The sequence below is a fragment of the Leucopleurus acutus genome (genome assembly GCF_964270905.1).
Source record: "Leucopleurus acutus genome assembly, chromosome: 19".
NCBI lineage: Eukaryota > Metazoa > Chordata > Mammalia > Artiodactyla > Delphinidae > Leucopleurus > Leucopleurus acutus.
Window position 1 is genome coordinate 50,180,273 of NC_139161.1, and position 22,547 is coordinate 50,202,819.

The window sequence follows — 22,547 nt, forward strand, 5'->3', positions numbered from 1 at the left end:
CTGACCAGGTTGGAGCTTAGTCCTGTGACCAAGTCTGTATTAGTTAAGGGTTTTCTTCTAAGTTTCAAATTCCCAGGAGAGGAGAGTGAATTTGATTAGCTCAGCTTGGGTCAGGAGCCCACCCCTGATGGGGTGGGGCAGCCATCAGCATGAATATTGGGTGCAGAGTGGACAGGTGGTTTGGTCCTCCCTTGATCACCCGTCTCCAGGTGGGGAGTGATGGTGCGGTTGTTTGGACTTAAGAGGCAGGACCTCCATAGATGGGCTCAGTCTTGGAAGGGGCACAGCTGAAGTGGGGTTCAGTGAGGCCAGCAATCAAACTGAGCAAATCTCCCAAAACATGGTGCCCAGGACAAAGAATTAGACATTGAGATTGACTCTAGATCCCAATACTTGACAAACAGGAGTTGGCAGAAAAAAATGGAGGAACTTCTAAAAGAAGTAACAGTAAAATAATTTCCAGGGCTGGAGAAAGAGTGTGTGTGTGTGTGTGTGTGTGTGTGTGTGTGTGTGTGTGGCTCAATTTCCTCTTCTGTAAAATGGGTATAATGATACTATCTAGCATGGGGTTGTGGAAAGTATTACCAGGCTGGCCATGTGGTAAAACTCCATGCCAGCTATTAACACTATAATTGTTATTATCATTGCTGAAAGATGCCAAAGGGCCAAGCATGTTGAATAAAAAATGCTTGAGGGACCTTCCTGGTGGCAAAGTGGATAAGGCTCCGCGCTCCCAATGCAGGGGGCCTGGGTTCGATCCCTGGTCAGGAAACTAGATCCCACATGCATGTCGCAACTAAGAGTTCGCATGCCACAACTAAGGAGCCCGCCTATTGCAACTAAGACCAGGTGCAACCAAAAAAAAAAAAAAAATTCTTGAAACTCTAGACAGTCATAGAAAAATTTCCTAGCACCAGGGATAAAGAGAAGTATCATAAAACCTTTCAGAAAGAGCAAAAGATCAAAAGAGAAACCGAGTCTCTGTAAAATAACAAGGATGGGTCACCTGGATACAAGCCTACACGGAGCCATGTATTCCAAGCTCCAAGGGAAAATAATTTAAAGGCAGAATTACATACCTTGCCTAAAATGCCCTAGAAGGTAAAGATATTTTCAGTTAGGCAAAGATCTAGAAAGATTGCCTTTCATAAGCCATCTGAAAAAATTAATAGAGAAATGAAAGGCGAGTTGAAGGCAATGTTGGGATGAAAAATGTAATGGTAGGTGGAAAGCTAGTAAGACTTAAGAGTGAAAGATAAAAAATCTTTGATTGTTAAAAAATAATGGCAATCTAGAATTGAAATCCCAGAGGATATAAATGTGGGAAGAGACAGGGAAGGGGTAGGAAAGGGGTAGGGAGGGAGTAGAAGGGAGCAAAGCGTACTCAATTTTTTTTTCTGTTCAAGGGGAAGGTGTAGAGACATTCCTTCTAGATGTTGATAGTTAATATAAGTTTAAATACGGACACAGTATTTAAGGATATTCTCTGGAAGAATAGAAAAAAAATGTTAGAAAGGGAAATATACATTAGGCAGGGACAGTGTGATAAAGATACTTGGTTCATTTGATAACAGGTAGGAAGTGGGGTGTGGATGAAGGAAGGAAAAAGCAGAGTAAGTAGAAAACAGAAGATAAAATGGCAAGCATCAGTCCAAAGTCACTGTGAGTGACCCAAATATACCTACCAAGAGAAATACCGGGTTAGGTCTCAAAATTTAGCTCTATGCTATTTCCAAGATGCACATATAGAACAAAAATGACAGGGGGATGTGGAAAATAAAAATATATGAGTAGATATGCTGGGAAAATACTAACAACGACAAAAAGCAGATGTTTCTATGTTGCCATTAGATAACATATAATTCAAGATAAAAAGTACTAAAGGGATAAAGAGGGGTGGTATTGATAGGAGGTACAATCAACTGAAGAAGACATAGCAATCATGAACCTTCAGTTACCTAATACCATGGCTTCAAAATACAGTAAACAAGACTGATGGGTGAAAATACAGGGCAAAGGTGATACATCTATAATCAGCATGGAGCTCCTTATCTCTGAAATCAACAGAACAAGGAGATAAAAATAAGTAAAGCATATAGAAAATTTTAATAACAAAGTTATTAGCTGATCATATATATTTGTGCATATATATGTGCATATGTATAAAGTGTTAGTCAATGAATAGATCTTATTTTCAAGCACACATGAAACATTCAATATTCACAAAAACTGACATGTGTGAGGCTACAGTGGAAATCTCAACAAATTCCAAAAGATAGAAATTATCCAGGCCAGGCTTCTGCTTCTCCAGTCTGGCCCACTAAATACTGTGACCTCCCCTCCCTCTGAAAACAGTGCTGGAGAAAATACAATTGTTTTCTCTGAAATGCATTAATAAACTGGGAAGAAAGGAACAATGATGTCAAAAGCTTAGTGAAGGCAGGTGCCCCTCCAATTCGTTGGACTTTTGCCCTGAGGGCATTTGCTGATCTGAATAAACCTGACCTTGGATTTAGACCAGGAGGCAAGGACCAGGGCCAGGTGGAGTCTGCTAGGAAACCCTCATTCTCGTCGTAAGGGATCCTTACTGTAAGGAAACTCCCCTATCTTTAAATCTGGCACTAAGTGGAGGAGGAAAAAAAATTTCCCCTGGGCATTAATCAACACAAGTTGACTCTTCTTGGGAAGCCTGAATTCACACTACGGGACTGGTCTGAAAAATGCCAAGTTACGCAGGCAAGATAACTAAGATTTCCCCTCTTCCCATTCCAAGAAGGCTGCCAGGCTGTTTGATTTCTTGGATTTAGAGCTTCTGTAGGACTGAAAGCAGAAGCTGTCTGAAGACCACTCTTCTCTCTGTCACTTGTGGTGTCTGGGTGATGTCCCTGAGGGGAGGGGAGAGTGAGTGCCCCAACCTGGAAGGGGGCGGAGGTTGGCAGAGGGACCTTTAGGCCCTGGGAGGGTAGCCCCAATCATGACCTATGGCATTTCTGCTACAGTGGTGGGGTGGGGTCATGCAGTGGGACTTCATAAAGAAATGTGATATTTCTTGGACACTTGAGTTACGAATGAAAGTTCAGATTGGCTCACTGTGTCAGAATTAATCTCTCTTCCCTTATTTACACAGATTAGTGTTCTCCTAACTTTACTGTGCGTCAGAATCACTGGGAATGCTTACTGAAGATGCAGATTTCTGGGTTCTGTCCCCAGAGATTCGGATTCCATAGGTCCGGGGGCTGGGACACAATAATTGACATCTTTTTTTTTTTTTTTTTTTTTGCGGTGCGCGGGCCTCTCACTGTTGTGGCCTCTCCGATCTCGGAGCACAGGCTCAGCGGCCACGGCTCATGGGCCCAGCCGCTCCGCGGCATGTGGTATCCTCCCGGACCGGGACACGAACCCGTGTCCCCTGCATCGGCAGGCGGACTCCCAACCACTGCGCCACCAGGGAAGCCCAATAGTTGGCATTTTTAACAAGTGTTCCCTGCAATTCTGATGAGGGTGGTCCTAAGATTTTGCCTGAACTAGTAGTGCTACTCATTCGAATTATTTGGGGAGGTTTTAAATGTTTCAATGCCCAGGCCACATCCCATTCACATCTGAATGTCTACAGGTGGGATTCAGGCATCAGTATTTTTAAAAAGTTTTCCAGGAGATTCTAATATGTAACCACGGTTGAGAACCACTGTGTTAAACTGTATGGTTTTGGGGGGAGACAACTGGAGACTTCTGGATATTTCAGTGTTCCTCTATGCTAGAGAAGTATTCCCACACCCATCCATCCACCTGTCCATCCATCCATCCATCCATCCATCCATCCATCCATTCCTACTTCCATCCATCATTCACTCAACAAATATTTATTGAGCCTACATTGTGCAATCTCTGTTCGAGGCACTGGAGATACAGAAGTAAACAAACTGGGCAAAACTCCCTTGGGCAGCTGTTTTACCTAAACAGAGTAAGACAGGTGTAAGAGCAAAGCCCTGTACAAAGATGTCCAATGCAGCGTCGTTTGTGAGAATGAAGAAATTGGAAAGAACCCAAATGCCTGACAATAGAGATGACTAAACTATGGAATCGTAGTAGCAAGCAGGCGCCTGTAGATGTATATGAGATAAATCCGGGTTGAATCCAAGCCCTGCCATTCCCAGGCTAGATGTCCTTAGGCAAGTTACATAATGACTCTAAGCCTAACTTCCCTCATCTGTAAAATGGGGATAATAATATTACCTTCCTCAAAAGTTTGATTGATTGATAGAATTAAATGAGAGAGCTTAGTGGAGGTCATGGCAGAGAGGGAACCCTAATAAATGTTAGCTACTATTCTTTTTGCTGCAGTAATTATTATTGTTGTCATGCATGGTTTTAGTAGAAAAAGTACCAGGTTTAGAAGAAGAAAACTTGAGTCTTATTCCTAATTATATCACTCACTCTGCCTATGAACAATTAGGAAATGTGTCCATTACAATCTCATTACATTTCAGCCGTCACAGTTAATAATTTGTTTCTTGGATTTAAGAAGTTCTGCTTGGATTACTTATGATCCTCGGTGCTCTTAAAAAATAATAAATGTTGGGCTTCCCTGGTGGCGCAGTGGTTGAGAGTCCGCCTGCCGATGCAGGGGACATGGGTTCGTGGCCCGGTCCGGGAGGATCCCACATGCTGCGGAGCGGCTGGGCCCGTGAGCCACAGCTACTGAGCCTGCGTGTCCGGAGCCTGTGCTCCGTAACGGGAGAGGCCACGACAGTGAGAGGCCCGCGTACCGGAAAAAACAAAACAAAACAAAACAAAAAATAAGGGTGTTTGGGTCTCCTTTATCTTATTACCAGTCACAATAGGGACCTATGCTTCACCAAGAGTGTCTTAAACCAGAAGATGAGTAGCCTCCCCAGCAGAAGGGCCAGAGGAACGCCAGTTCGTGAGCCTGACAATATTGCTCCTAGCTATGGAACTTAGAAACCCGATTGAGCCCATTTTGGATAGGTCTTTAAAAAAACCCAACCAATGAAATCGTATACAAAACTAGAGAGAACAGTAGAACGGACCCCTGTATACCATCACTCATCTTCAACAGTCATCGACGCATGGGCAGTATCTCATCAGATGGACCTTTTAGTACAACCTGAATGCCATGGGCATGAGATCTCAGGAGGCTTAATACTTCCTGGGATCCAGGGTCCCCCTGGTATCCCCGAGGAGTAAACCCCAGCCTTGATGTTGAAGAGTGCATGAGAAACTGACTTGTGTGCAGAGCAACTGATTACCTGCACGGGAGGCATGTCTCTGAGAGCCGGGGGGTCCAGCCTTGATGAAAGAAATGGATAGCAAGAGGTCCCGTTTAGTGAGCTCTCATTCTGAACTAGACACATGGTAGAGTACTTAACACCCTGACACACTATGTTATTTGTTCTTATAAATTCTTAGGTGTACAACCCATTATGTTTTATTCTTCCCCCAAACCCTAAAAGGTAGGCACTTTTATTATTTACAGGCTAGGAAAGGGAAATTAAAGGTCCAAGATCTGTTAAGTGGCTGAGCCTAGATTTGGACCTGGGTCTGACCCCAAAGATTGATGCTTTCCGTCTCTCCCTTCTTCCATCTAAAGGAGGTCTCGGGCAAGCTGGGAGGAAAATACAGAGTAGACTCTGAAAGCACCTGTGGTTGCCGCTGCTTGCCCACAGATAAGTTTGGGAAAGTCAACAACTAGCTCATGACCTGTAAGGAGAGCCATTTGGAAGCTTGGCACACGCTTGGCACAGGCCATCTGAGCCAGTGTCCGATACTGGGACTCACATTGAGATCCCTGGTGATATGGCATCTTCTCTGGGCCATGAGGCAGGCTCTTTCTTCTCATTCAGCTTGGCTCTTGTGTTGGCCTCCCTGCCATTGCCAATGTCCCCATTTGCTTTAGCTTCAAAGTCTAAAACTGGACCCAGTATTTCAAAAAAGCCTTATTTAAGTTATACACCATGGGAGGATTAATACCATGTTTATCGACCGAATTAATTATCAAGTGAGTTCCAGGGTCCATACATGATTTCAACGCTGTCCTTGTTAATGGCTTTTCTCCCTAGGAATTGCAACTGCTTTTCAAATTGGTTACCCTGTAGCAGCTACTGGAATTTCAGTGAAGGGCTCATTATTTTTGCATATTTCATGCTTCATTTTCTGCTGAAAATGATCCACATTAGCTAATTGTGGTTGTGTTGTTCAGGTCATGGCTGCATGGTGCACTCTGTATGGGAGTGATGAATCTCCCCTCCTTTGGGCTCAGAGAAGGTGCCTCTTGGCTATGGGGTGGAGGTAGTGGGAGGGAGAGAGGCAGCATTCAAAGAGCAAATAAATGGGAAGTGAAGTTGTTTTTCATTGAGTGATAAGTGGAAAAGAAACCCATGCTCCAGCACAGATCCAGCTGGAGCTTGGAGATGTGGTTCATAAAGATGGAAAGCCCTGCCCCCTTCTCCCAGTGATGGACACCTTGACCCTCTCTGGCAGAGAACAACAGTCCCTCCACGATCTCATTTCATCCCCACAGTACTCCCTGGAGTCTGTCAGGGCTCTTTATCCTCCTATCACATTTGAGAAGTCTAAGCTTCTGTGAAGGAAAATGTCTTCTTCACGGTCACATAGAAACGGTGACAACATCAAGTCCTAAGTACCTACTTCAGAGCTCTGTAGAGCTGATGTCAGGTAGTGCAACACAGAGTCCTCCTATTGGATTAATGTCCCAAACACATGTATAATTTTTTGACTACTCAACATTGCTTGGGGTGACCTTATGATTTGGGTGATTCCATCACCTGAGATCCAAGACTGAGCATGTGACCCAAGCTGACCAGTCAGAGTATTTCATGTCCTGCACCTCAATGATTGGTTCAGATATGGACATGTGACCTAAGCTGCGTGAATGAGGTCCTTCTCTGGGATTTTTTGCTGAAACTCTTGAGAAAGAGATTCTCTCCTCTCCCTGGTATGTCTACCACTGAGGACGACATAAGCCTAGTGCTGGCACTGGGGGCACAGTGAGCACAGGGTGAAAACATCCCGTGACAATGTTGGATCCCTTGGGCTCAGCCATGCCCACAACCAGGTGAAAATCCTGGAACTTCCAGATACATGCGTCATAGATTCCTACCCCAGCCTTGCTTTTTTGATTTATGCTTGTTTGAGTTGGGTTTCTGATGCTTCCAAAGGAAATAATTCTGATTACTACAAAGGGGTCAGTTCGTTTGGGCATGGAGGACTCCAGGGCTTCTCCCAAGCTGGAGGACTCTCTGTCCCCATGGGGCCACCTGGCTCCTCTTACTACCTGGCTGAGTTGCTCAGGTTGTCACCTGTGGAGGCAGATATTTGAAGTGGCATCTCTGTGACTTGGGGCATTACTTTCCCAGCATGGTGGGGACCAACAAGGACAGATCAGGAATTCTGTACTAAGCCACTTGGTCTGGGGTCTACTTTGGGGTCTGCAGAGCTGCCCTACATGTTACATGTCTGGCACAAGAGTTATATTAATGAATCAGTGTGTCAACTTGATGACCATGCAATTATTTCAGATGTCTGGGAAATGAGTTTGATGATACTTATAATGTCACTATGACCCAGCTCTGTTCTCCATGGCTCTGGGGAAGATGATGATGGAGGTCATCATCAGGACAGTCAGGGTGAACCTCTCTGAGCAGGTGCCTTTTGAGCAGTGGCTTGAAAGAGGTGAAGGAGTTTGTTCAGCTCACTCCTGGGAGAAGACAATGGGAAGAGCCAGCACAAAGCCTTAAGGTGGCCATGGACCTGGCATGGTTGACAAATAGCAAGGAGGCCAGAGGACTTGAGCTGACCAACTAAGGGAGCAGATGGTAGGCAAGGGGGTCAGAGAGGTGGGAAAGGGCCAAGTCATGATGGCCTTATAGAGAGGGCGACCATGTCCTGGTCTCCCAAGTTAGTCGTATCCATACCTGTTGCTCTGCCATAATTATTAATAGCCCCCCATCTCACTCTCAAGAGTGTACCTGTTTGGACGATACATATTATGTGGTCACTCTACACTTGGACCATTGCAGGACTTTGGTTTTTGCTCAGAGTGAAATAGGGCTTGAGCTAAAGGATTAGTAGGAAGGTGAAGAGGGGTAGAAAGAGAATTCCAGGCAGCGTGAAGAGCTTGTGCAAAGGCCCTGTGGTGGGAGAGAAGGACAAGATCAGATCTGGGTTTTGAAGGATCATTCTCGGTGTACCATGAAAGACAGGTGGGGTGGGATGGGGCTGGTACAGATGAAGGAAAGGATGACCACAATCCAGGTGAGGAATGATGCTTGCTTGTGCGTAAGTTTCTGAGCACAGCACAGCACCTGTCACCTGGAACTGAAAGTGCTCAATAAGTGTTATTATTTACCAAGAACCCAAGTCTCCCAGGCAACAGAAATGTGGGTCCCAGGCTCTGGCTCTGGCCAGAAGCAGTCAGCCGAACACCTGAATGTTTACTAGAAGTTAATCAGCAAATATATTTTAACTAGAAGTTAATCTGGCTGTTGGTACCAGGTCCCCTGTAGTAGAACAGCAGATAGTGCCACTCTGGTATGGCACGCCACAAGACCAGTGTCTTCACGCAATTTCAAAAACATAATCTAATAAATTACTTCCTCCTAGAGAGTCGAACTAAAAATTTCCTAATAGGTAGGGGGTGAATTTCTCTTCCTTTGTGATGCTGTTGGGTTCTGTGACAGCTACAACAGACATTTGTATAATCTCACACCCTCAGCAGGAAATAATGAGGGGACAAGTGGTTCTGACAAACAATTATGGATGAACGGATATGAATACACAGGAGCTGTTACTGTAAGTTGAGGAGTCTGTGAAGGGTAAATAGGCTCTTCGGATGGTCTCCTGTCTGTTGAAGGCACAGCCTGTCTTGTCTACTGTGACACTCACATGAGTGAACTCTCCCCCATGTGATTGCTTCAGACTAGACATTTCTTGCTGCCCTGGGGAGTCTTCTGACCTGTGCCAGGGGCTGGGGGCTGGGGCTGGGGTTAGGGCAGGAGTGTGATGTGTGCTGCACCAACAGGCCACGCTCTCTTCTGGGTTCCTAGCAGAGATCCTGGAGAATGTTTGGGAGACTCCTGGGTGTGGTCAGAGCTTGGGACTTAGTCTGGACCAAGGGTCAGCTTGTTTGGGACATAAGTCATAGCCCAGACGTGCATGTGGCTGGAGGGTATAGCCTTCAGCCAAAGAATGTGTTAGCATACTTTGGTGGGGGTCAAGGAAGGGAAGACAGCCCTGTTTGGGGAAAGACCCGTGAATGACTGCCAGCTTGATGGAGCAAGGAAAATTTGCACTGTATCTGATATGAGGTCTGTCCTCAAGTCTGTGACCCTCCCAGGTCCAGCCTGTTAGAGTTCTCCTGCTCTGTGAGCCTCAGACTGTCCTCAGCATGGCCTTCCTCTTCCAGGGTAGGGAAGGCATCATCACCTCTCTCCAACCTGATTACCCCACCTTCAACCACATCACCATCGCCTCTCTCTTGGATCACTGCATATCTTGAAAGCCAGGAGATATGCTGATTTTCACTCATTCTTTTGCTCAGCTGAGCCAGTCTCTGTTTGCAGGTATGCATGTATGAGTACACGCATATATGAGTATGCAAGGCAGGCCTGTTGTGCACCTGTTCATTTGTTTGCTTTTCCTGAAGATCCCGTGGGCTGTTTCATACTTGGGACCATTTTCCTGAGTGGTCACATGCTCCATAATGCTGAGCGTCCCCTTGTATCCATTCTCTCCTTCTGGGAACACAGCCACCAAGCTAGAAACTACATTTCTCAGCCTTCCTTGCGACTAGGGAAGCCAAGTGACCTATGTGACTAACTTTGGGCCAATAGGATGTGAGTGGAAGTGCTGGGTGTACCGTCTAGGTGTCTAGGTGTCTAGGTCATCACCTTAAAGGCAGAGCCACTTGTTCTGAATTCCCTTTTGCCACATTTTGCTTGTTAGGAGATGACAATGGTGGGAGCAGACACCTTGGATGCAGAGATAGAAGTTCCATGTTGAGAATGGTGGCACTGAACACCCTACCTGAGTGCCTGAATGACCTTGGAGGGTGGAGCCATTTATCCTTTCTGGACTCCCACCTGCCTTTGTGAGAGAAATAAAGTACTTTATTTAAGCTACCGCATTGCCAAGTGTCTTGTTATCGTGGCAGGTCTGTACCCTAGTGAGTACCCCATGCTCCCTATGCCAGTACACGGTGAAGCCTGCAGCCTCCCCACAAGAACCTTCAGAGCTGTCCCCTCATCTGATCTTAACTGGGAGTCAGGGAGGGCACGTGGCAGCCACCACATTTTGCAGATAGGGAAACTGAGGCCCAGAGAGGGCTGGATTTTGTCCAAGGTCACAGATGCTGAGCAGGGACAAAACCCAGGTCCCTGGGCTCCAGTGCAGTGCCTGTTCAATACTCCAAGCTATTGCCTGGAACACTCCAAATCAAGACCATAATGTTGTTATTAAAATATTTACTTGCATGAAAAATTTCTGTTACCTGAAATTCATGTATTATAGATGGAATCAGTAGCTTAGAAGGAAATAAACAAGAAGAATCACTTTAATAACAAAAGCTATGCAGATAAATTCCTCATTTCGGCAAGCTCTTGGCCCTCCCAAATAAAGATATCATTTTTATCAGGCGAGCGCTCTAGAAATAGCATCTTCAGGAAATGTGTCAAAATAATCTCTCTGGCTGCGCTCCTTTCTGGAGGAAATAGAACAGTAGTGGTAAAAAGAAAGATTAAAAGGAGTTTCCTTACTACAGCACAAAGTGGCGTAAAGAACGGTAATGAGAGGGCTGGACAAACTGATCTGCAAGTTTCTTTCTAGCCTGACTGGGGCATAGCAGGAGTGTGAGACTGTGAGTCAGAGGTCAAGACTGCACTTTCTCACTTTTTGGCTGTGTGACATTAGGCTAGTGGCTTGCCCTCTCTGAGCCTCCATTGGCCTACCTCATGGAGCTGTTTAGGTATGGAAATTTCTCTCTCTTTTTTTTTTTGTGTGTGGTACGCGGGCCTCTCACTGTTGCGGCCCCTCCCATTGCGGAGCACAGGCTCCGGACGCGCAGGCTCAGCAGCCATGGCTCATGGGCCCAGCCACTCCGCGGCATGTGGGATCTTCCCAGACCGGGGCACGAACCCATGTCCCCTGCATCGGCAGGCGGACTCTCAACCACTGCGCCACCAGGGAAGCCCTGGACATTTCTTATTAAATGTTTATAAATAGTGTGCGACCCTGTTTAATATTTTCATTACTTTGTTAGTTGTCATTGATGGGAGGTGTAAAGGGAGAGAACTCCAGAGAATGGGGGTCTGATAACCGTTGGTTGAGGAGTGCATGCGTTCGCGTGCGTGTGTGCCCTTGCACACCCCTATCTGTGTCCCCTCCTGTAGGTGCATCGTCATCCACCCAGGCCTCACTAGTTCAACCCAGAGCCGTCTTAACCTCTTGCTCTCCATCCCTTTTCATGAACAGTCAGTTCCCGCGGAGCCCTGGAACATCTCTGTTCCTCATTCCTTTTCCCTGCGTCATCTCCTGTTCTCCACCCTCGCTGTCATTGCCTTAGACAGGACACCACTGTTGCCGATCGCTGCCTCAGTCTCCACGTAGAACTCCCTGCCCCAGTCTTTTCCCACACTTGTTACCGGTCTGAAATTCCCAAAGCACAAATTATGTCACTCCTACGCTCGAAAACCTTCCATTGCCTACAGGGTAAAGTCCATATCCTTCACCTTGACACTTCCAGTCCTTCTTACCTGTCCAGCCCCAGTGCCGCCCAGCACTGTCAGATGACTCAGCAGTCCCCGACACATCCTGTCTTTAATGCTTCCACATCTGCTCACGCTCTGACCTGTCTGCAACTTTCTGTTCTTCTTCCAGGGCAGCAACTCTTACTCTAAGGGGCAGCTCTGTGTAAGCGCTTCTGGACCACCATGGACAGAGGCACAGGCTTTTTCTCCTGTGTTCTTCGCATGGACTCCGTCCATACCTGGGGGTTCAGACACGCCCTCTGGGGTATAGTTATCCAGTTGTGCTTCCCGCAGTGTGAGGCAGGAAGGGGAAGAGGGAGCAGAGAGTCTGCTGTTCTACTCTTCAGGTGCAGCAGCCCTGCCCGCTAGTGAGACTTGGGCTCTGATCAGCCAGACCAACATCTCCATGCTTGGAGAGGGCTAGGAAGCGGGCATGCAGAGGCAGGAATTTGGGAAAAGGAGGAGAAAATGTCTCTCCTCTTTAGCAGTAGCCTAATAATTCAAGCCCAAGCCAAGAAGCAAACTTTTCCCTTTTCTCTCGAGTTGCAATACCCTTGCCTTTATCTACCTGATTTGGTTACAGCTCGTTCTCATAGCAACCCTCATTCCTCACCAAGCCATTAGGGCCTTTATCAGGAAAGGAAGGAAAAGTAAGGTTTTCTTTTGGAATCCTATCTGGTGCTCTTGTGTTCTGATAGGCTCCTAGCATATTTGATGATAAAACATCTGACTGTTAATAGCAAACCAGTCCTTACGTGTTCCCACATGCATTCACCCCGACGCGAGGACAAGACAACCTCCAAATAAGTATGTCTGTCTTTGCCACAAAGATGAACATTGACAGGGAGATCAGCTCGGTGCTTTGTGACCGCCTGGAGGGATGGGATAGGGAGGGTGGGAGGGAGGGAGACGCAAGAGGGAAGAGATATGGGAACATATGTATATGTATAACTGATTCACTTTGTTATAAAGCAGAAATTAACACACCATTGTAAAGCAACTATATCCCAATAAAGATGTTAAAAAAATAATAATAAAAAAATAAAAAAGAAAATAAAAAGATGAACATTGAAGGATCTACCCATATTAATGTTCCTGACCCCAATAGGAGGCTGTAAATATGCAAAATGTCCTCAGGTGGCTCTGTCTTCAAGTAAGAAAATGCCCAAGGTTTGAGGTCTGAGGTTCAAAACCAGTTTTCTGGACTTTGACGCTGATGTTCTTTGTGTAACATCTGCTTGTGTGTGTGTGTGTGTGTGTGTGTGTGTGTGTGATGCATATGCATGCACGTGTGTGCGCACATGCCGGAGTGCATATATGCACGTGTGTGTGTGCACATGCATATGTATACAGACACTTGTACGTGTGCATACATGCAAGTGTGATTGTGTGTGTGTGCATGGCCTTGTAGGTATAGGAGTACATAGTTAGTCATTTTCAGCCAAGGGCCTGCCACAGACAGGGCTGATTTCCCTCGATAACACTGGTGCACCTCGAAAACTAGTCTGTCAAAGGTGGAAGGAATTTGCAGTCACTCCTCTCAGCTCATGCACTTGACAGAGGAGGGACTTGGAGACTGTCATCAGTTATTCTATTAGATGTGCCCAACAAGATTGTCCAGCCAACACAATGATCACACCATGCATAATACAGCAGTCATTAACCCTGTAAGCTTACTTTCTGAACAGCCCTCATCTGTATTTTACAATTAATTAGTAGATCCACAAGGGATTGACTCTGAAGAAGATAATTACGCCTCTTCCCAGGGTTATAGGGAGCTTCGCTAGTCAAGAAGCATCTTATTTTCCCTGGAAAATTAAACCAGTGCTCCATTATCTGATCATTTCTAAATGAATAAAGGACTGGGTCTTGACATCATGGTCTCCTTTCGGCAAGAAAGAGACAAACTGACAAGCTGTTTTGTCACATGCTTGTTTGAGCAGAACATTTTGAGAAATGTCTCTGGGTCTGTTTGGGAAGAGGAGCTGCTGGGTAGAAAAAATGTCCAAGATGACCAAAAGTGACGGGGCTATTTGCCAAGTAATCACCCCGTGCGGGAGCCCAGAGAAAGAGGAAATGCATTTCTGTTTTCTGCTCTTGAGCCAGAAGAGCTTGTTCAGGGTGGAGAAGCAGAGTGCATTTGGTGAAAAATGATGACAGTTCTTTATGGCTATAGATGTTAGTGTATACAGAGATATGAAGGCAACCAATTCTGCCTAATAAAATTTACTCATGGGCTTCCCTGGTGGTGCAGTGGTTGAGAATCCGCCTGCCAGTGCAGGGGACGTGGGTTTGAGCCCTGGTCCGGGAAGATCCCACATGCCGCGGAGCAACTAAGCCCGTGCGCCACAACTACAGAGCCTGCGCTCTAGAGCCCGCGAGCTACAACTGCTGACCCCGCATGCTGCAACTACTGAAGCCCCCGTGCCTAGAGCCCGTGCTCCGTGACAAGAGAAGCCACTGCAATGAGAAGCCCACGCACTGCAACGAAGAGTAGCCCCCGCTTGCTGCAAGTAAAATGAAAGCCCGCGCGCAGCAACGAAGACCCAACACAGCCATAAATAAATAAACAAATAAATAAATAAGTTTATTAAAAAAATTTACTCATCAGAATCATGCCCCCCTTGGGATGGCCTTCCAGCTCCCACATTTTTCGTCTTCCCTAGGAGCTGCCCTCCTGACTCAGTGGTTCCCCGGCAGCCTCTGCTGCCCCTGCACCGAGCTGGTTGTACCTCCAAGAAGGTACAATTGATCTGGCCAATCAGATTCTCTTTACCAGAAATTGGGACTTGTGAACCAAGGCCCGCAGAAATTAGGAGCCCTTGGCCTTGAATGGCACTTGGGGAGGACAGTCCAGTGATGTTCCCCTCTTTTCTGGAATAAAAGGAGGAGAGGGGAAAACTTGGAACCAGGCTTTGGAGCCACACATTTCTGGGTTTGAATCCTGGCTCTGACTCCTGGGTCTGATCCCAACCTTGTGACCTTGAGCGTGTGACATAACCTCTCTGATTTCAGTTTCCTCCCCTGGAAAATGGATCTCTGGTAAAGAGAAAAAAACCTGTTATTTCAACAACTGTCATAGGCCACTCGTGCTGGTTGTGAAATTTGTCTCTAGGATAAATAGATGTTGGCTAAGAAATATTAATGAAGTCATAGGTTTTGAAAACATGTGCTTGAGGATATGACCAGACATTCACAGACCAAGAGAAGGAGACTTGCGTTGTCCTGCTTCATGAGCTGAGAATATTAGCGTTTCTAGAAGGCATGGGCTTAGGAGAGGGGATGCTCCTCATGGGAGCGAGGGGAGAGGAGCTGCGGAAGATGGGGCAAGCTGGGGCTTCTGAAGAGCATCTTCTGGTTTCTTTCTCTAATGTTGCTCTCACAGAGCTCAGAACCCAGCACCTAGAAGCCACCAGCTCTCATGAGATTTGCACATCCTTTTCTCTCAAGCACAAATGGGGTGGTTCTAGGTTGGGCCTTTGCCAAGAAAGCAGAAACCCTCAGCCTTAGCTCCACCATCCTTGGCAAGCTTCCAGTCCTAGATGGGCCAAGCCTAGCCCCTTCAGTGAAGAGAAATGAACTTTAGCCAAGAGGCAAGTCCCTTTGGTGGTTGGACCACCAAATTTTCCTGGTAAAAGAACATTCCAGACTCTGTCCGGGGTCCTCCCTCCTGGGGAAGTGGACTTCTTTTTCAGTCCATAACTCAAGGGGTCTCAAGTGCCCTCAGCAGCAGACAAGCTTAGAGTCAAGGCCTCTTGGATCCATAAGCTCCACAGACAGCAGTTGCCTCTGCCTTTTCTACCTCCATCCCCCCACCATATCACCTCCTTCATTTTTTCCCGAATTCTCAAAGCTAGAATGAAATCTTTAAATTCTTCCCCCTCCCCACATTTCCACCTTCTTGCCCCAACCTTGACTAATGCTTTCTAGGTATACTGCACAGCTGCCATCCAAGGACTGTCTCCTGGATCTCTTCCTGTTTCATGATTTACGCCCTCATTTATCCTGAGCACATCCTCAAATAACTTCCTAAGAAAGGATACATGGGAGGTAAATCTTCCTTGAATATCTGAAGAGGCCTTTACACTCTTCTTGCATCTGGTAGATACTTTAGCTGAGTGTTGAATTTTAGGATATAAATTATTTCCCTTCAGCACCTGGATGGCGTTTTCCCCATTGTCTTCTCACATTTGATGATGCTGATAAAAAGTTTCTGATGCCAGGTTGATTTTGTTCTTTTGTGAGTGAACTTTTGTCCCTCTCTTTCTCTTTTTCTGGAACCTTTCTCTCCAGAACAAAGGTTAGTAAAAAAAATTTTTTTTCTGTTAAGGGCCAGATAGTAAATATTTTAGACTGTGGGCCATATGGTTTCTGTTGCAGTTGCTCAGTTCTGCTGTTGTAGCATGAAAGCAAGCACAGACAATACACAAATGAATGGGCATGGCTATGTTCCAATAAAACTTTATTTACAAAAACAAGTGGTGGGTCAGATTTGGTACATGAGCTGTAGTTTGCCAGTTTCTGCTTTAGAAGGTCAAAAAAGCATTCTTTTTATCCTTGACATTTTGAAATTTCCTAATGAACTATCTATAGACTTCTGTTTTTCATTGATTATGCTTGACCATCTGGTGAATATTTTAATTCTGATATTCATGTCCTTCAGATCTGATAAATTCCCTAGTTTTCCCAGTATCTGTTGGGCTTCCCAGATTTCTTCAGTATGCCTCTTATTTTTTCTTTCATCTTTTCTGTCTCTTTTTTAGGTTATATTTTCAGGGTTATCGGATTTGACTTTTAAAAATAGTCCTTTTACATATTTAAAAAATACTTTGGTGATATATTTTTAATTTCAAGGTGTTCTTTTTTGTTTTCTGATGTTTCAATTTTGTAGAGTCATTTTATTTTATAATAGATGCAATCTTCTGTATTCTCCCTGAATGTACTAGAGTTTTGTTTTTTAATTTATCTTCTATTTCCTGAATTATTTCCAATCCCTAGGGATCAGTTTTTCTTTTTAATATTGTTGAATCCTTCTCTTTTACAAGTTTTTTTCCTTAAGTATCTGATGTTCTGGTTGACAATTTAGATTTATAAGACAATTTATAGTTAGAGGGCTATATACAGTTAATAAGCTATATACAGTTGCTTAGGTGCTCTATAAACATGAAGAAGGCATGTTAAATGGTGGAATATGCTTTTTTTATGAAATTATTATTATTTTTAAAATATTTACTTACTTTGGCTGTGTCGGGTCTTTGTTGCAGCATGCGGGCTTCTCTCTAGTTGTGGTGCGTGGGCTTCAGAGCGTGCGGGCTCAGTAGCTGTGGTGCATGGGCTTTGTTGCCCTGAGGCAAGTGGAATCTTAGTTCCCCAGCCAGGGATCGAACCCACGCCCCCTGCACTGGAAGGTGGATTCTTAACCACTGGACCACCAGAGAAGTCCCTGGAATTTGCTTTAAAGATATTGACCAAGGAGTTGGCTTTGGAGCTGGGAGACACCCTAAATGCCAGATGTGGAGGTCTATTTTCCTGGGGTGTGGTGGCTTTACAATATGTTGACAAATTTTTTGGCATACCGTGCTTCAAAAGTTGGAACTTAATTCCATTCTCCTTGAGTGTGGGTTGGGCCTAGTGAATTGATTCTAATGAATAGAATATGGCAAAAGTGACTACATGTGACTTTTAATGTTAGGTCATAAAAGGCATTTCAGTTTCCTCTTTGTTCTCTCTGTTTGGGGAAACCAGCTGCCATGTCATGAGGACACTCAAGCAGCCTATGGAGAGGTCCAGGTGGTGAGGAACTGAGGCTTCCAACCAATAGCCAGGAGAGTGAGTCATCTTGGAAGCAGATCCTTCAGTGCCAGTTAAGGCTTGAGGTGACTATGTCCCTGGTATCATCTCAATGGCAACCTTATGAGAGACCCTAAGCCAGAACTGCTAAGCTACTCTTAAATTCCTAATCTGAAGAAACTGAAAGATAATAAATATATTTATTTATATATATAATAAATAATAAATAAGTGGCTAAGCTTTGGGGTCATTTGTTATGCAGCAATAGATAACCAATACATGGACTATCAGTTTTCCTTGAGATTGACTCTCCAATATTTTACCTAGATATATGTACCTGGCTGCTAAGTTTTGTTTCAAGAGTGAGTTCAGATTTTCTCTATATAGATAATCAACTCATCCACCCTGCTTTTGGTTCTATATCTCATTTCCATTTATATGTGAAATTTCTGAGTTCCAACTACAGGGTTCTAGAGGGCAGATGGTTTCCTGGGCTGTGTCCATTTCCATGCGTACCCTTAGGTGTGGGGTCTTCCACATTGCTTCACCTGTTACCCACGTCTTCCCACTTTCCAGATTCCAGAAATTTATTTTTATCTCTTGTCTCCTGCTGCTCACCTCCTGTTGTATTTATTGATGTGGATTTATACCTTTTATAGATTTTCCACTTTAATTTTAATGGAAATGAATGACTGTGATTAATATACAATTTTTAAAAATAAATTTATTTATTTATTTTTTTCTGGCTGCATTGGGTCTTCGTTGCCGTGCACGGGCTTTCTCTGGTTGCGGCGAGCAGGGGCTACTCTTCGTTGCGGTGCGTAGGCTTCTCATTGCGGTGGCTTCTCTTGTTGTGGAGCACGGGCTCTAGGCGCGCGGGCTTTAGTAGTTGTGGCACGTGGGCTCAGTAGTCATGGCTCGTGGGCTCTAGAGCGCAGGCTCAGTAGTTGTGGCGCACGGGCTTAGTTGCTCTGTGGCATGTGGGATCTCCCCAGACCAGGGCTCGAACCCGTGTCCCCTGCATTGGCAGGCGGATTCTTAACCACTGCGCCACCAGGGAAGTCCCAATACACAATTTTTGATGCCACCTTTCTAGACTACCCAAAGCTTTAAAATTGGAAGCATATCAAGAAGATTCATGTAAAAATCAAGATGATAAGGCTCCTGGCTAATTCTCACATCACAAAGAGGTGATAATAAAACCATGAATTATGTATGTTTTCACTTCTAACCCCAGAGTTTACGGGTCTTAATAAGAGGGTTGGTCCTGATTACCTCAGAAACCATGGCATAGTTTGCTTCTGCTAAGCCTTTTATCTCATACCTACAAGTCAAGTTTGCCAGCTACTTCCATGTGACAAAACCTCTGATGAAGACTGGGAACCTTAATGAACAAATAATTGGTTTTAAGAACATAAGTTGACAAAACACAACTAATGCGTTTTTCGTTGCTTTTGCTCTCACATCTTTAGCAAACACATATCCCCGCATCTCGTGGAGTCACAGTTATCTGTTATCTGCAACTCTGTCACTCTGGGGAATGTCTTAGACAGGGATGCTGCAGGGCAAAGACCCCAGTCCTCCATGAATCCTTTTGCTAACCTTCAGACCACCCTACAATTCTAGGGACAGAAAGTCTGATCCATGGACTCTTGAGTTACTTAAAAAAATGGGGTCTCCTGGGCCAGAACTTAAAAAAAACCAAGATCACAAAAGAGCCAGAGTTTTTTTTTGTTTTTTTTGTTTTTTTTTTTTGCGGTACGCGGGCCTCTCACTGCTGTGGCCTCTCCTGTTGCGGAGCACAGGCTCCGGACGTGCAGGCTCAGCGGCCATGGCTCACGGGCCCAGCCGCTCCACGGCATGTGGGATCTTCCCGGACCGGGGCACGAACCCGCGTCCCCTGCATCGGCAGGCGGACTCTCAACCACTGCGCCACCAGGGAAGCCCAAGATCCAGAGTTTTTAAGGAGCAGACTTGGGGGAGGCGGGGAGGAAGGATGGAGCTAGAAATACCTTTTGTTACTTCTTTTTCTAAAAAAATTTTATTTATTTATTTGGTTGTGCTGGGTCTTAGTTGCAGCAGGTGGGCTCCTTAGTTGTGGCTCGCAGGCTCCCTAGTTGTGGCACGTGAACTCTCAGTTGCAGCATGCATGTGGGATCTAGTTCCCTGCCCAGAGATCGAACCTGGGCCCCCTGCATTGGGAGCACAGGGTCTTAACCACTGCGCCACCAGGGAAGTCCTTGTCACTTCTTAGTTGAAAAAAAAAATCTATCGTTGTCTCCAAACTTAGTTGTTAACTATACGGAGTGAAGCTCATTTTTTTTGTTCTTTAGTTTCAGTGTGAAGGTTATTTTTCCTTTGCTCTTATATATTCAGTGTGGGGTAATACAGATCATGAACAAGTAATCCAATAAAAAATAAAGTAATTGTACAAGTTGATAAGTGCATAAAATGAATCGATAGGGTGCTATGACAGAGAATAACGACGGAAACCTTTTTTGGGGGGGCAACACTGGGAGTCTGAAAATTGTACGTGAAAGAATCAAGAATTTGTTCTAAAGGATGGGATTATTTGGTAGGAGGAGTTTCACTTTTGTATACTCCTAAATTGTTTCAGTTTTTCTTTCAAGAATATTACTTTTGTAATAAAAATTAAAAGAATACTCCCATTTTTGGGAAAAAGGAAGTATCTTATTCCGAAGCCTGGTGCCTTTTATGTCCTCTACTTTCTTTTGTTCACTCATTCAGTCAACAAACATTACTAATGTACCTGCTCTGTGTCTGCCCTGGGCTCGACTATGAATAAGGACACTGAAAGAACCAGTTGCTGGCAGTGAGAGTCTTACAGTCCAGAGAACGGCCCAGCAAATGCCTGGCAAAGAAGAGCTGCTCAGAAATTAATGGCTGAATGAAAGAATGAATAGATCGTATTATACACAACAGTACTACTATATAACCTGCTTTCCCATTTATCACGGTTTTGGAGCCATCTTCCCAGGTGAGTGCAGATAGCTGCAGGCAACTTGAGGGCAAGGATTTCCCTCTGTGTCCTCAGCATCTACAACAGCACCTGGCACATAGTAGGAACTCAATAAAGACTTGTTGCTTAAACGAATGCTTTTAAACATCTCTATAGTAGGTCATTGTAGGGTTATGCTCTGTAACAAAAAAAACAAGCTTTGGACATGTTTAAACTTCCTGAGTCTTAATTTTTTCAGCTCTGCAGTGTCGGTAACAACACATATCCTGTAGAGTTGACACAAGGATTAACTAAAATGAAGCCTTTAAACGATCTGTTTGTGTCTGGTACTCGGTGAGTGGTAGGTAAATGTTAGTGGTGGCCGTTTAGCTTGTTTTCAGCTTTCTACCTTCTGGTAAGTATATGTTCACACTTTTCCAATGATTTCCTTCAGTAAATTTGTATGCGTGCAACTGCTGAATCAGAGAGCATGTGCAATTTAAATTTTGATATATAGCAACAGGTCATACTTTGGGAAGTTGATGCCATTTACAACCCTGCCAACCCTGGCATGATGATAAATCTTTTCCAGTCTGGTGGGTTCAAATGAGTTCGTGCTGTCCTGTTATTCTGCATTCCTTTAATCTCAGGGGAGGTTAAAACATCGCTTCATCTGTGTAACCCACGTGAAAACCAAGGTCTTGTGGCCCAGCAGGGGGGAGCTTAATCAGAGAAGCACAGACAAGTAGCCCAAAGTAATTAAAAAGGGATCAGGCTTTACTTGTATCTCTCAAAGAACATAAAAGGGGTTCTAATTCATAACTTAAAAAGACTGCTCAAAAGCGATTTCCTCCCCACTTCTCTCACCCCTGCAGACAGAAGTGATTCTAGAGGGCTGGAAGTAGGGCAGTATTCAAGTTAATAAGCTATGTCCTTGTCACACATAGTTCACTTTTTTTGTGAATTGCCAGTTCATGCCTCTGGCCCTTATTCCGATTGTGGCATTTGTGTTTTTCTTTTCTTTTTTTTTTTTTTTTTGCGGTACGCGGGCCTCTCACTGTTGTGGCCTCTCCCGTTGCGGAGCACAGGCTCCGGACGCGCAGGCTCAGCGGCCATGGCTCACGGGCCCAGCCGCTCCGCGGCACGTGGGATCTTCCCGGATCGGGGCACGAACCCGTGTCCCCTGCATCGGCAGGCGGACTCTCAACCACTGCGCCACCAGGGAAGCCCCTGTGTTTTTCTTTTTGATTTGCACAAAGCTCTTTACACATCTGTTGGGACCACATGAGGTAGGCACCTCCCCCTTAGCAGATGTGTGACAAAGCCCATGTCTGTGTCATGTCTTCTCCACTGAGGGGTGCCAGGAATTCTTGGGGCTCTGGAAGAGTCCCTGAAACCTATACATTTTCTTCTGACTCTTCCCTGCCTCTACCCCCTCTTCTAGCCTCTTAGGAGTGTCTTAGGATCTTAGGGTATCTGTGTATGGAGAGTGGTGGAGGTACCATGGAGACCTAAGCTACGTTAAATCACATTAGTGGGCTGTGGCCCGCATCTTTTTTTTTTCTTTTTAATAAAACAGACTAGACCAGAATAGAAAATATCAAAATGCAACACAAGTAGTAAGAATAAGTATTTTTTAAAATGAAACATGTATGTATGCACATGCTGGGTCAGGCTGTAAATGGATTTCTTACTTTGGGTTTTATAAAAATAATTGAAATCCAGTGAATTAGGGCTACTGGTATTGTGCTAAGGGTTTGGGGCTCTGACTTTTGAAATCATGCTTGGTGAGGCAACATACAGTTGGCCTTCCTCTGTCTAGCCTTATTGCCACACCAGTATCCTGTTTCAGTAAACCCCCCTCTCCACTCACCCAGTTCAGGCCATGCTGAGCGATCGTTGGAACAATCCCGGCCCCTTGTTCTGCCTGCAGCTCACACATGCACTTTCCCTGGCTGCCAGCTGGCACGCCACCTTCCTGATCACCACTTCCTTGCTCCAGGTCTCTGTTGCTTTGA